This window comes from Staurois parvus, unplaced genomic scaffold (genome assembly GCF_062004578.1).
Source record: "Staurois parvus isolate SC_StPar_1 unplaced genomic scaffold, SC_StPar_1.0 ptg000548l, whole genome shotgun sequence".
NCBI classification, from domain to species: Eukaryota; Metazoa; Chordata; class Amphibia; order Anura; family Ranidae; genus Staurois; species Staurois parvus.
Genome location: NW_028318344.1, coordinates 3507582 through 3522901, shown reverse-complemented (window position 1 = coordinate 3522901; position 15320 = coordinate 3507582). Strand labels below are relative to the sequence as shown.

Here is a 15320-nt window from a genome sequence, read left to right as displayed (position 1 = left end):
CAGTCACCTTTCTATCTTGTTGTAAACTGACCACACAAAGCACAGAAGCTGATCCGTTCTTGCATGGTCATTTTTCATCCTTTGGATGGCCATTTAGAGATACAGGACCCTGTGCAAACACACAGCATGCCTGTATTGGGTATTATCATTATTATACAGTATTTATATAGCGCCAACAGTTCGCTCAGCGCTGTACATTACAATGGGGGACAATACATGAGACAGTACAATGACAATACAGTTCGATACACGAGGGGTTCGAGGGCCCTGCTCCTTGGAGGGTAGTTTATCTTTTCTTACATATACATGTAAAATACATCAGCTTTATGTATATAATCCTATAGGCTGGCAATACTAGGATCAATGGTTCAAATACCAACCACCTGCCTGAAGTTTGCTTGTTCTCCCTGTGCCTGTGTGGGTTTCCTCCCACATTCCAAAGACATGCTGGTAGGTTAATTGGATCCTGTCTAAATTGGCCCTAGTATGTGTATGTATGGATGTAAGTTAGAGACCTTAGATTCTACATCCCTTGAGGGTCAGGGACTGATGTGAATGCACAATATATATATGTAAAGTGCTGTGTAAATTGATAGCACTATATAAGTACCTGTAATAAATAAAATAAGCATGTTTTTATTTTTAAAAACATTATTATTCATATGTATAGATAATAATCGTAGATGTACATGGGTGCAGTCATACCTGGTCTTCAAATGCTGAGACTCTGCTTTCTTCTTTGCTGTGCTACACAATGAATATGCTTCACTTCTTTGTACATTGCAAGTCTGGTAGTCAACCAATTCATTGAAAATTATGTACTTCATGTTTTACTCACATCTTATTTCAACAAACATTAAGGAGACCTTGTTATCGACCTACAAAATCGCAGGAAAAAGCCCAGAATAATTAAGTAAATGTTTACTCATAGCATTTCCCTTTTCTATGAATAATTTTTATTGACTTGCAATGTGCCTCTGAACGTTCTAAAAATCTGACTGCTTCAGAAGAGTCAATTCTCTAGCACAGCCCTCTTTCCCCTTGCAGGTCATAACCCTCTCTTTTTGGGAGTGTCTAATTACTGTCTAAGCTGATCAAGCGCCTCTGCTCCACCCCTATCTAAAACAGGGTGCCATTGCTAGGGGTTTCTTAAAGCATATCCATGGTCAAAATGTAAAATCTATTTCCATTTCTACATTGTATTTCAATTATTTCTAGCGTATTCCCAGGGGCGGACTGGCCATTTGGAAACACGGGTCAGTAGGGGGCCCCATGAGATGCCCCTGGTACATTTTTCATAGGCTTTTTTGAGTTTGGGCAAGGACACAGGGACCTCATGATCCCCTATTGCCCAGGGGCCCCATGAGTTGTCAGTCCTCCCCTGCCTATTCCTATTATTTTAAATAGTGCTGCAGGTTTGAACGTTGTAAACTTACATTGTAAACTTACTTACCTGTTCATTTTTGATATGCAACTAGCTTGCAAAAAAAAAAAAGGACAAACATTCATCCAATATTCTCATCATGTGTACTGATGGCATCAGTGATTGGCATCTCAAGTCTATAGATGGCTGTAAAGGAATTGACTCAATGAAATGTCTCCCCATCTATGAACACCACCAGTCAGTAACAGATGACACTCTTGGTGAAAACTGAACTATCATGTTGGATATTTTTGCTAGTTGTTTTTTCTTTTTAATGAAGATCCAGTTATGCAGATGCTTAGGTGCCCCACCAGCACACAAACATGCTGCCACACAATCATAAACATATATACTCATAAGATGTCATTGTGCCATTTACAGTTGTGTTCAAAATAATAGCAGTGTGTTGAACAAAGTGAATAAAGCTCAAAATCCTTCTAATAGCTTTTATTTCCATACACACAAATGCACTGGGAACACTACACATTCTATTCCAAATCAAAACATGAAGAAAAATATACCAAATTTGTGTTGTTCCTCTAAAAAAATTGAAGAAAAGTGAATATTAGACTGTTCAAAAAAAATAGCAGTGTTTGTATTCTTCTTTACAAACTCAAACATTCACTATATAAACTGAAAAATGTTTGAAGATTTTGCTTTCCTTTGAATCACTTAATGAATATTTAGTTGTATAAGCACTGTTTCTGAGAACTGCTATACATCTGTGTTGCATGGAGTCAACCAACTTCTGGCACCTGTGAACAGGTATTCCAGCCCAGGATGATTCGACTACATTCCACAGTTCTCTATTTCTTGGTTTTGCCTCAGAAATTGCATTTTTGATGTCACCCCACAAGGTTTCTATTAGATTAAGATCCGGGGATTGGGCTGGCCACTCCATAATGTCAATCTTGTTGGTCTGGAAAAAAGATGTTGCACATTTACTGGTGTGTTTGGGGTCGTTGTCTTGTTGGAACACCCATTTCAAGGGCATTTCCTCTTCAGCATAAGGCAGCATGACCTCCTCAAGTATTCTGATGTATTCAAACTGATCCATGATCCCTGGTATGCGATAAATAGGCCCAACACCGTAGTATGAGAAACATCCCCATATCATGATGCTTGCGCAACCATGCTTCACTGTCTTCACAGTGTACTGTGGCTTGAATTCAGTGTTTGGGGGTCGTCTGACAAACTGTTTCCGGCCACTAGACCCAAAAAGAACAATCTTACTTTCATCAGCCCACAAAATGTTGCGCCATTTCTCTTTAGGCCAGTCAATGTGCTCTTTGGTAAATTGTAACCTCTTCAGCACATGTCTTTTTTTCAACAGTGGGACTTTGTGGGGGCTTCTTGCAGATAGCTTGGCTTCACATAGGCGTCTTCTAATTGTAATAGTACTCACAGGTAACTTTACACCTTCTTTGATCTTCCTGGAGCTGATTGTTGGCTGAGTCCTTGCCATTTTGGCTATTTTTATATCCATTCGAATGGTAGTTTTTCGCTTTCTTCCACGTCTTTCAGGTTTTGGTTGCCATTTTAAAGCATTTGAGATCATTTTAGCTGAGCAGCCTATCATTTTCTGCACTTCTTTATATGTTTTCCCCTCTCCAATCAACTTTTTAATCAAGGTATGCTGTTCTTCAGAACAATGTCTGGAACGACCCATTTTCCTCAGAATTTCAGAGAGAAATGCACTGTAACCAGCATGTATAACATTTGCTGCCTTCCTTCCTTAAATAAGGGCAATAATTGCCACGTGTTTTTCAAAGAATGAATGACCTCACTAATAGAACTCCACACTGCTATTATTTTGAACATGCCCCTTTCAATTAGTGATTCAATTACACAGAATCAGCAGCATTCATGTCATGACTGTTGGGTCTGTTGGATTTCTATTACTCTACTACACCTGCTAGTAAATTATTTGCCATGTAGAAATATCATTTCTACCAAAAACAGTGATTGATCAGGTTAGTGATGTCTGACTGCTATTATTTTGAACACAATGGTATGTGCCTCTGGAAGATCACATCAGCGTGCATAGACAGATTCCAGCACAAGCACCTTCACGTGCATTTGTGTGTGTGATTTGAGATGTGTATGTGGGTATGCACGCATGCTCATTGATCACAGTGGTGTCAAGTGGGCAAATGTAAAGCTGAGTCCTGCTAGGCCTGAAAAGTCTTCAACCTGTGAACTGTGATCCTGCTACCTCACTATGTTACTGTTATCGACCAAGCTTATTCCTTGAATCCATCTGCAACTCCTTGTTTGCTCACCTGCTCCTGTATCCACCCTGGTTGACTATTACAATTTCTGCCTGATGCTCTATTACTTTAATTACCGCCTGCAAGTTACTTACTCTGTCTCTGCTGATTTGGAATCTGCCTGCTTATTGTTTACCATGGCTTGTTGTTGACACCTTCTCAGTGACCTACATCTACTTGTTTCATCAAAACAGTTGATAACAGTGATGCCAACATCACCAACCAACACCTGTGCCACTCCTTTATTCCTTATATACTGTCTCTTCTTGAGCCCCGTACACACGATGAGAATATTGGACAAATGATCATCCATTTTTTTTTTGCATGCTAGTCTCATATCGAAAGTGAGAAGGTTATGAAAATTCTTGTACAACACAAAGAAAATACAGAAGTGATGTAATGTATTTGTATTGTATTTTCAGATGAAGACTGCATTGATTAAACGAAAATCATATGATTTGGTATTGTACGAGAAAAATTTTCGTGCTTGTCCATTCAAATAATTTCGGACGAAAGCTGTGTACTAACAATCAGATTATCGTACAATTGCTTCAAAAGTGGTATTTTTCGTACGATTTTCTGATCATGTGTACTAGACTTTACCCAGGGCTGTTTGGACAGGAGCATTAAAAGACAATACACTCATCATCTCAGGCTCCTTATCCAGGTATATGACAATATGACCCATTTAACCATATTCTAATGCCTATGACCATTTTTTGAAATTGTTCAAGACCAACCGATAACATACGTAGTCTGATGCACTGTAACTGCTAACCAATTCTGTTTTATAGTAGGAACCTTGCTGTGTTACAACACCCCTAACATCAAGACTTCTTCCAAGTACAGAGGTTGGAATTATACATTATTATACTTATACATTTGATTTATTTAAAGGATGTTAGAAGTTTTTTTTTAAGTATTTTATAAGTGTACACCAGAAATGATTGTGTCAGTGTGGATTGTATTGCATCAAGGATAGCATCTGTTGACTGCAGATAAGCACACCAAAATGACAGCATGTAGGACTGTTTTTCAAACCAACTGGAATGCAGCGCACTGGAGTGAATGGTCTTATTGAAAACATTTTCCATAAACCCATACATTCTGCTGTATAACAATGCAGCTCATTTCATAGCATTTCTAAATTAACAAGCCCCACAATGTTCGGTTCACTTATACTGTAACTGTTTATTAACAAAAATCTAGCTAAAAATATTTGGAAGTTTGAATATATATATATATATATATATATACATATATACAATATTTATTAGAATCATTTGGTCCACCCAATCATAGCATCAAGTGGTCCATGAACCTTCTTTTGTGTACTGACATCCACAGATACCGGATGACCATTTCACTATATGGTCACAATTGGCAGAATCAGATAAAGGCTCAATAGTTGGTCAACATATCTAAATATCTAGCTATCTTCTTCTGTCTTTAGGTAGATCTGTGTTTATCCTAGGCATACTCCATTACTGTTGATCTTCGAACACTGATGATCACAGTCACGTTGTAATAAACACATATGCAAATGAAAAGATTCATAGTACTTTTATGTTTGTTTCTTAGCACAGCTGGGGTCCTAGTCTCATTTCTATCATGATAGTAATATCTTTTGAAAGTATATTCTCTTTAGGCCCCTTGCACTTGGATGTAATATTTTATTGATCTTTATAAGCAGGATCTTGCTGGCAGAGGCTGACAGAGAAATTCTATGTAAAAAATGGAAGTTTTGTACTGGTAATATCTTGCATATATAGCACAAGAATGAATATGCATACACATATATTCATGTAAAATTCCTTTTCATCCTCTTCTAGTTTTTCAACTTACACATATACACTCAAATGCACTTGTGTATACATGCACTCAAACATAACATTTTCTCTCTCTCTTTTTTTTACAACTCTGAACACATCTCTGCATTATGGCCTTTATGCAGCTGTGTACATTGCCCCATAGACAACAATGAATCTGTGTTTAGAGCTGTGAAAAATGCTGCATGGCTACAAATGCAGCGTTTCTTTCTCACATGTGCAGGAGGCCTAATTGGTTTCTTTCAGACATTCTGATTTTTGCTGAAAAAAAAAAACATGGGAGATTAACTTAACCCCTTCCCGCCAACGCCTCCGAGCCCTATAAGACAGTCTAGACACCAGGAGGTGGGGGGGCAGACTTTCTGATCATGTGATCACCGTGATTGGCTGTTACAGCAGTCATATGATTGTAAAGCTCCTGATCACAAGCTCTGGCAACTATGCTTGGAACATGCAGGATGCGCATTCTCAGCACAGAATTGTTTACATTTTGGTACGCATATATGTGGTCTCTTAGTGTCAAGGCCCACCACCAAGAGGCCACACATATGCGTTTAGCTGGTGGGAAGAGGTTAACTGTCCCACAAGAGTGCATGTGCCCATATGTATGCGATTAGGGCACTACACGGTAAGTTTCTTTGGTGAAGGGGCAGGTGTGAATGGCTGTCTGTACTGTAAGGTGTAGACATCTGTGATTCGATTCATTGCCATTTGTTTTTTGGACAAAAATTTCATTTTCGGAGATTCAGATGCATCCGAATTTCTGAATGAACATAGAAATGAATGGCAACAAATCCACATAAAGCTATAATGAAAAAAATGATGAATGCATTTCTTAATTTGTTTAATTTGGATGACATCACAGTTTCAAATATGTTCGATTACATTCAAATTAATTGTGACTGCAGCTGGTTGTTGAGGAGCCGGCGGCCGCCGCATCCTTAACAAGAATGACTCATCTGCTGTCAGCAAGATTCAGAAGAAAGTGCCAGTTAAAAAAAGTTTAAAAAAAAACAGCATGCCCCCCCCCAATCCATGCAAGGCCCTTTGGGTTTGGTATAGATTTTGAGAGGAATTTCCTGCCAAAATGTTTTTTTAAAATGGCATGAGTCCCCCCCAAAATCCAAACCAGAGCCTTATCCAAGCAGGCCAGGAAAGGAGAGGGATGAATGAGCCCCCTGAACCATACCAGGCGCACATGCCCTCAACATGGGGGGTGCTTTGGGGGAGGGAGGCTACCCCCCAAAGCACCTTGTCCCCATGTTGTTGAGGACAAGGGCCTCTTCCCCACAACTCTGAGCGGTGGTTGAGGGGGTCTGCCGGCAGAGGGCTTATCGGAATATGGAAGCCCCCAGATTCCATCCCTCCCATTGTGAATGAGTATGGGGTACATAATGGCGTATCATCCATGGGTACAGGGTATTTACTGCACATGAGCCCCGAGGGGGGAGGGGGGGGCACTGTGCTGTGAACACCTTGCACCCATGGAAGAGATGTATCAGGAGCAAAGTCGGAGATTATCGGTGCAGCAGTGGTGACAGTTACAAGCAGTGATCTCCTTGAATGGCTTTTAAAGAAGCAGCTGGAAGTAGCTTCTCCTCCTCTCCCTCCTGCAGCTTTCAGTTGCTTCATTGAAAGTCATACGAGGAGATCGCTGCTTGTAACTGTGTCCATCGCTGCACCGATCATCCCCTGCCGTTCATCAGGTTTCTCTTTGTGTGCCCCCCTGTGTGCCCCTCAGTGCCCAGTCCCTCCCCCCAATCCTCCGCACCAATAGGAGAGAGAGGCTCTATCTGCTCTGCCTCCTCCTGTCCCCACCCACATTCCAGTCCATGCTATGCAGAAGGGGGCCAGCCATGTAAGTCCGACCTTCCTTCCTTCCTTCCTTCCTTCCTTCCTTCCTTCCTTCCTTCCTGCCTGCCTTCCTTCCTTCCTTCCTTCCTTCCTTCCTCTCCTTCCTTCCCTCTCTCCTTTGCCTCCCTTCCTCTATTCCTTCCTTTACTTTCTTTCATTCCTTCCTTCCCCTAAATCTCTCTCCCTCCTCTCCTCCTCTTTCCTATTTTGTTCTAGCGATCATGAGTGCAGCCAAAGAAGTTTAGTTTTGTGTCATCAGCCTATGGTAGTAGTTGGTTCCATGTTCGGACTTCTGATGTAAGGGGGACTGTGATAGATTGTGTGATATAAGGGGGTACAGGTTCTGATTATTCATCCCAATCTGATGACACCCCACTAATGCTCCCTATTCATTCCCTACTGACAAATCATTGCAAAAAAAAATACAAAAATATATTGTAAAAAATTCAATAATGAAAATAAAAAAATTCTGACAACCACTCCATTGCTCTGCTGACACAATCCACTGGCCACCCAAAAGCATTTTGAAAACACGATAAAAATAATAAAAAATTAAATTGTAAAAAAAATAAAAATTGTAAAAAATAATAATAATAAAAATACAGAACTACTGTCACCATCCACTGCTCTACTGCACATACTTCCCACCACCATGCAATCCAAAGTCCTCTTCCTGTACATACTATCCACTGTCATACACTCCACACTGTACATTCCCTATTTAACATTACCACATTGCACATTGCACTGTACATGTAAATCACCTCAAACACTATTTAACCACACCCCTTTTTAATCCACGCCCATATTTAAGCACCATTTGAATCACTTCCACTTTGTGCCATGGCACGCTTCACACCCTGCATTTTTTCTTTATTACTGCTTGGGCCCACTTTTGATCTTGCACATGGGCCCACTGATTTCATGATACACCCCTGCCCTTACTCATTCATCAAAAAAAATGTGCACAGAAAAATACACAGAGACACACGTCTTGACCACAGCACTTTCTCCCTATCCTTCTCTGAATCATGTACAGTCAGGTCCATAAATATTGGGACATCTACACAATTCTAACATTTTTGGCTCTATACACCACCACAATGGATTTGAAATGAAACAAACAAGATGTGCTTTAACTGCAGACTGTCAGCTTTAATTTGAGGGTATCTACATCCAAATCAGGTGAACGGTGTAGGAATTACAACAGTTTGCATATGTGCCTCCCACTTGTTAAGGGACCAAAAGTAATGGGACAGAATAATAATCATAAATCAAACTTTCACTTTTTAATACTTGGTTGCAAATCCTTTGCAGTCAATTACAGCCTGAAGTGTGGAACGCATAGACATCACCAGACGCTGGGTTTCATCCCTGGTGATGCTCTGCCAGGCCTCTACTGCAACTGTCTTCAGTCCCTGCTTGTTCTTGGGGCATTTTCCCTTCAGTTTTGTCTTCAGCAAGTGAAATGCATGCTCAATCGGATTCAGGTCAGGTGATTGACTTGGCCATTGCATAACATTCCACTTCTTTCCCTTATAAAACTCTTTGGTTGCTTTTGCAGTCTGCTTTGGGTCATTGTCCATCTGCACTGTGAAGCGGCGTCCAATGAGTTGTGAAGCATTTGGCCGAATATGAGCAGATAATATTCCCGAAACACTTCACAATTCATCCTGCTGCTTTTGTCAGCAGTCACATCATCAATAAATACAAGAGAACCAGTTCCATTGGCAGCCATACATGCCCACGCCATGACACTACCACCACCATGCTTCACTGATGAGGTGGTATGCTTAGGATCATGAGCGGTTCCTTTCCTTCTCCATACTCTTCTCTTCCCATCAGCCTGGTACAAGTTGATCTTGGTCTCATCTGTCCATAGGATGTTGTTCCAGAACTCTAAAGGCTTTTTTAGATGTCGTTTGGCAAACTCCAATCTGGCCTTCCTGTTTTTGAGGCTCACCAATGGTTTCCATCTTGTGGTGAACCCTCTGTATTCACTCTGGTGAAGTCTTCTCTTGATTGTTGACTTTGACACACATACACCTACCTCCTGGAGAGTGTTTTTGATCTGGCCAACTGTTGTGAAGGGTGTTTTCTTCACCAGGGAAAGAATTCTTCGGTCATCCACCACAGTTGTTTTCCATGATCTTCCGGGTCTTTTGGTGTTGCTGAGCTCACCGGTGTGTTCCTTCTTTTTAAGAATGTTCCAAACAGTTGTTTTGGCCACGCCTAATGTTTTTGTTATCTCTCTGATGGGTTTGTTTTGTTTTTTCAGCCTAATGATGGCTTGCTTCACTGATAGTGACAGCTCTTTGGATCTCATCTTGAGAGTTGACAGCAACAGATTCCAAATGCAAATAGCACACTTGAAATGAACTCTGGACCTTTTATCTGCTCACTGTAATTGGGATAAAGAGGGAATAACACACACCTGGCCATGGAACAGCTGAGAAGCCAATTGTCCCATTACTTTTGGTCCCTTAACAAGTGGGAGGCACATATGCAAACTGTTGTAATTCCTACACCGTTCACCTGATTTGGATGCAAATACCCTCAAATTAAAGCTGACAGTCTGCAGTTAAAGCACATCTTGTTTGTTTCATTTCAAATCAATTGTGGTGGTGTATAGAGCCAAAAATGTTAGAATTGTGTCGATGTTCCAATATTTATGGACCTGACTGTAGATGTTCATTGGCAAACTTCAAACGGGCCTGTACATGTGCCTTCTTGAGAAGGGGGATCTTGCAGGTGCTGCAGGAATTCAATTCATGGCGGTGTATTGTGTTACCAATGGTTTGTTTGGTAACTGTGCTCCCAACTGCCTTGAGATCATTCACATGTTCCTCACGTGTAGTTCTGGGCAGATCCCTCACTTTTCTCATGATCATCTTTATTGCATGAGGCGAAATCTTGCATGGAGCTCCAGACCAAGGGCGATTGATGAGTTTTTTTGTATTTCTTCCATTTGCAAATAATCGCTCCAACAGTTGTCTCCTTCTCACCAAGCTTCTTGCTGATGGTCTTATAGCCCTTTCAAGCCTTGTGTAGGTATACAATCTTGTCTCTGACATCCTTTGCAGCTCTTTGGTCATTTGCCCATGGTGGTGAGGTTTGAATCGAAGAAAGAGATTCTGTGGACAGGTGTCTTTTATACACATGAGTTGTCGTTGGGAGCGCCTTCTTAAATTGACAGGACTAATCTGTGTACCATATGAGCACATAGCCAGTCTGTGAGAGCCAGAATTATTATTATTGTTGGTTGGTAGGGGATCAAATATTTATTTTACTCACTGAACTGCAACTCAATTTATAACATTTGTATCATGTGTCTTTTCTGGATTTTGGTTGATATTCTGTCTCTATCATTTAAAATACACCTATGATAAAATAATTATTTTCCCCACTGTATGTAAACAGTATTGAAGTACATTTCTTAAGCTGTACTTAACTGATGAGAATAAATAAATGAAATAAAAAAGGATAGATGGATAGATAGATAGATAGATAGATAGATAGATAGATAATTTATTGGAGTGATTTCCTTGGGCTGCATTTTTTAAATAGTATAACTATATCAAAGAAAAAAAGGTAGATAGATAGATAGATAGATTTTTTTTCTTGATGGACAAATTCAATACAATACACCATCTGCTCCATCTACATGTTGACTTCACAGATGAATTTGTGTAGTGACAACATAAGCAAAAATGTTGGCGAAGACAGCTCATACAAATCCTAATCACAGTCACGGTCAAAGTCTATAAATCCCATCTGCACACCAGCCTCATGGGAACACATCACAGGCATTATTTAAGTGAGCTATTTATCTTCATTTCAGCTGGGACTAACACTGTAGATAATCCCGTTTAACCACTGATGATATTTTGGTTTCTATCTTAAATTGTGGTATGCCTGCAGTTTTTTACAAAAAAAAAATAACTTTGCCACAGGTTTGTATTTGCTGTATGGCTACCATGTCAGCAGTGTGGTTAGTTGTTCTGTCTTGTAGTGCTAGGGTCTGAGTCTGACATTGTTTCAGAGCAGTGTATATTTATAAAAGTTGAATGAGCCCAGGCTCACTTACCTGCCTTCATTTGCCAAATGTTATATAGCTGGCCTATAAAGGTTGCAGAGGGCAAGTGCAAATGAAGATACAAGGTGATTTTTTTTTTTTTCATTCTTTTTATTAGAAAATTTCAAAGTAAATATACAAAGTAATCACAGTTATTTTTGCCATGTTACAGGTTACATCACGCAAAATCACAGGCAAAGAAAAAACAACAAAGAAAAAAACAAGAAATCTCTTCAAAATTCCAAAGAAAATACAAAAGTATAATCAAACTTTATACATGAAATAAAAAACAATAAAACAAAAATACACCAAATAATAAAAAGGTACAACAAAATTTTGTCAGATGTGTCTGTTTCTTTTTTTTCCAGCTCACACCAGAATACACATTTTACAAGCCGCAAAGGCCAAATTACATGCTTAGCATATGAAAAACATACATGCAAATATATGCAAAAGCAGAAATAACTTCAATTTCCAACAATATGTGATGCCGCAAAGTTCCAAGGTGTACGTCCCATAAAGGTTCTGTCCCTTCACAACTGACCCTCAAAACTAGACAGAGACCATCTAGCCATCCCTCAAACGGTACTGTCCCTCCATCGAGCATGTCACCTAGGACAAAAAGGAGAAAAGTAAGTTTCATCTTCATTTAACATGTAAAGATGCACAGACAAAAGCCATCCAGTTTTTAATATCTTCAAAAAGGTAAAAGAAAAAAACAAGCCACAAGGCTCACAGATTCCTGCGAATTCCAGACTTCTGAAAGACCATCAGGCACCTTCAGACTACCTTCAGACTGAAAAAGAGGGAGAAAACGTCAAGCTTCCTGCAACTCATGGAGAAAGAAAGTTCCCATCAGACCACGAACCATCTCTTCCATGACGCAAACTTCCAAATCTCGTTTGCACTAGCAGCACCCAGCTTCTTGCAGTCAAGGTACCCATAATTATATACCCGTCCAGGGACCATGGCCACACAATCACGCACACTCACCACCTCTTTCTTAAATAACAAAATATTCCGTACATCCCACAAACATTCCTTCACACAATTCACCAAAATCCATAAAACTCTCCCATCATTCTTTCCCAACTGCCATAAACCAAACATCACCATCTCATACGTCACCCCTCCTTGTATAAATGAAGATACAAGGTGATAGTGCAGCAACTGTAATCCCAGGCATAGAGGACGGAGTAGGTATCCAAAGCATTTTTCACTTTATACAGGGATCGTTACATAAAGCAGAGAAAGACAAGAACAAATCCAAATGAAGGCAATCTCTTTCACCAGGATAAATGTGTTAGTAAATTACAGTGAATACTTTATAAATCAAGTGAAGGGTTCTTTGGCTCAATTGATTGTTCTTCCCCTTGACAGTGGCCGTTTGGCAGATTTGAGAAGCCAACCACAGACATAACATTGGTGCCAATGTCATCTGGCATCCCTGTCATGCAATGGCTTATTGAAGAATTGGAGCGGTGTAATGCTGGACCCTGATGTTTCACCTGATCTGATTCCAACTCTTCCCTGATGTGACAGCTCTTTTGAGGCAGATCCTGAGTGCAAGACAGCACCTAAAATGGACCTTAAAGAAGGGACTTCAAGGATTTGGGGAGGACAAGGGGTGGGGTGTTCCCAAAAGTGTAGCTGAGCTATAATTAATGGTAAAGGGTGAAAATCTTGCACATTACCAGGACCACCAGCCTAATGAATAATACAAGCAATTGTATATTTAAATGAGTCCTTATAAGTCTAAATTGTTTTTACAAAGTGCTTATAAGTCCTCATGGTTCTAAAAATTCCAAATGTTCTTAATCAGCACAGGCAGCAGCCACCCGCAGAGTGTGACCAGCTCTGTAGGGGAGCATGAAAAGAAGAGAGTTAGGTGCCAGCTAAGTGCAGTATGTAGGTAGGAAGGTTTACTAAAATCAGTTTAAAACACTTATAGGATAGCTAAGTTACAAGGCTTTCAAAGTATGGATACACCGCTCACTCCTTTCTGCAGGGTCTACTGGTATAAGCCAGGCTGGGGGATAGAGAAAGATGAAGCCTCAACCTGCCTGTAGAAGGTGCAAGTTGCTCCAAGCACGTAGCCTGATACTGGTCCTGATCTTGGGCTCCTTCCGATGAGATCACTTCACACTGGTTCCGGTGCCCTTCCTGATGTACACAGGGCATCCTGGCTTCATCTTTCTCCATCTCCCAGCCTGGCTTATACCGGCGGACCCTGCTGAAAGGAATGAGCGGTGTGCCCATACTTTGAAAGCCTTGTAACTCAGCTATCCTGCGAGTGTTTTTAACTGATTTTATTAAACCTTCCTACCTACATACAGCACTTAGCTGGTGTCTCCCTCTCTGCTTTTCATGAGCTATAATTAATCCAGCCTGATTTGTTCCCCCAATCTACCTAAAGCTACCTACAATATCAGATTGTGACTGACAAATGATTTTCATACAATAAACATAAATATGATCAGTTCAACATGCAAGAGGAGTTGTCAGGGCATTTCTAGTGGAATTGGAGAGTATGTAAAGACACATGAGAAATGCCTGATCCAACCGTTAATGTACCTAAACAAGTTTATTTTAGTAATAATGTTGTCAGTAGAGATCACCATAGACTAGACTGAGTGAAGATGAACAAACAAACTCTCTCAGGTAGTCCACTGAACGGCTGATTCGATGACCATGCTCTCATCTGATCTTTGCATGCACCCTCACAGTCATGTCATCATTTACAACATAATTGCCCATATCAGAATGTCTCCTGTGTTATGTAGCATCCATAGAATGGGATTGTTGAAGCAATCAGTTACAGTGGTTATTTTCTTCCTTTTAGCCAAAGTGGCCATAAAGGATTTTGTCTTAAGGAATTGCATTTATATATAGTACTTCCACTTTAGTGACCACCATCAGATATATGGACATGGAAGCCATAAAGGATCCAGATGTCTTTTGATAATTAAAAGAGTTCCACCCAGGCCAGGTGCACACTTTCACATTTAATTATCTGAGACCAAATTTGAGGGAAGATTTGTGACTTTGCTGTTCGGGAGGCCCTGACTGAGTAAACCACTATTGAAGATCCTGAGAAATGTTAAGAAGCACAATAAACTTTAGGCCCATACTGTGTTGTTTTAGGAAAAATAGACATTTTTTTTCTTCATACATTTATGTACATGAGGTCCAAAATTCCAGAAAAGACATTTCTACTTTATTCATACCAAAGCATGATGTGCTGAGGCAACATTTTTTTCTGGTACATATTGGTAGTCACTGTGAGTGAGTAAAGTGATTTTAGTGAAATTGATTTCCCAGCAAAATTACAGATTTCAGCTCCAGTGAAATTTCTCGAAAGTAGAAGCTTGCTCATTGAACTGCTTATTTAATTTTTATTCGTTTTTGTGAACGTAGGTGTACATACAAATTATTGCATACACAGTTCCGCACACATCTTATCATAGGCGTGTGGTAAGTGATTTTTTTTATAGTATTCTACTCCTGTTTTTCTTTTAGAGAGAGTGTTTTTAGTTTATATTTAGGATCTTGTATTAAGTTAATCATTTTATTTTACTTTTTTTCCTTTTGATGTTTATTTGTATATTGTCCCTTTAATGTTTCTTTTACTTTTTGACTATCTGTATTTCTTTGTGTAAAAAAAAATAAAGTAAAATAATGAGGCTAATGAGGGTCTCTTTTGTGGCACAGAATTCAGGGTCTTGGATAGTTCAAAGGAGCTTCTGTACTGCTTAGGAGCCAATTAACCCTTTCACTGCTGTTGCATTAATTACATAAACAGGCAGTTTTATAGCCATCCAGATCACTTCCATTTAAAGTCCATTTCACTATTAGAAGATCCCAAAATT

The 15320-nt window shown here is 39.8% G+C and overlaps 1 long non-coding RNA gene across 1 annotated transcript in view; it reads left to right on the top strand.

The window, feature by feature from the left end:
- LOC149451128 (uncharacterized) overlaps positions 1-11788 on the top strand; it is a 77798-nt gene extending 66010 nt beyond the window's left edge. Inside the window, exons 2-3 of the long non-coding RNA XR_016315135.1 lie at positions 4488-4544; positions 11624-11788. This is a non-coding gene — a long non-coding RNA (uncharacterized LOC149451128). The remainder of the gene's footprint in view (positions 1-4487; positions 4545-11623) is intronic.
- Positions 11789-15320: the final 3532 nt, after the last annotated feature.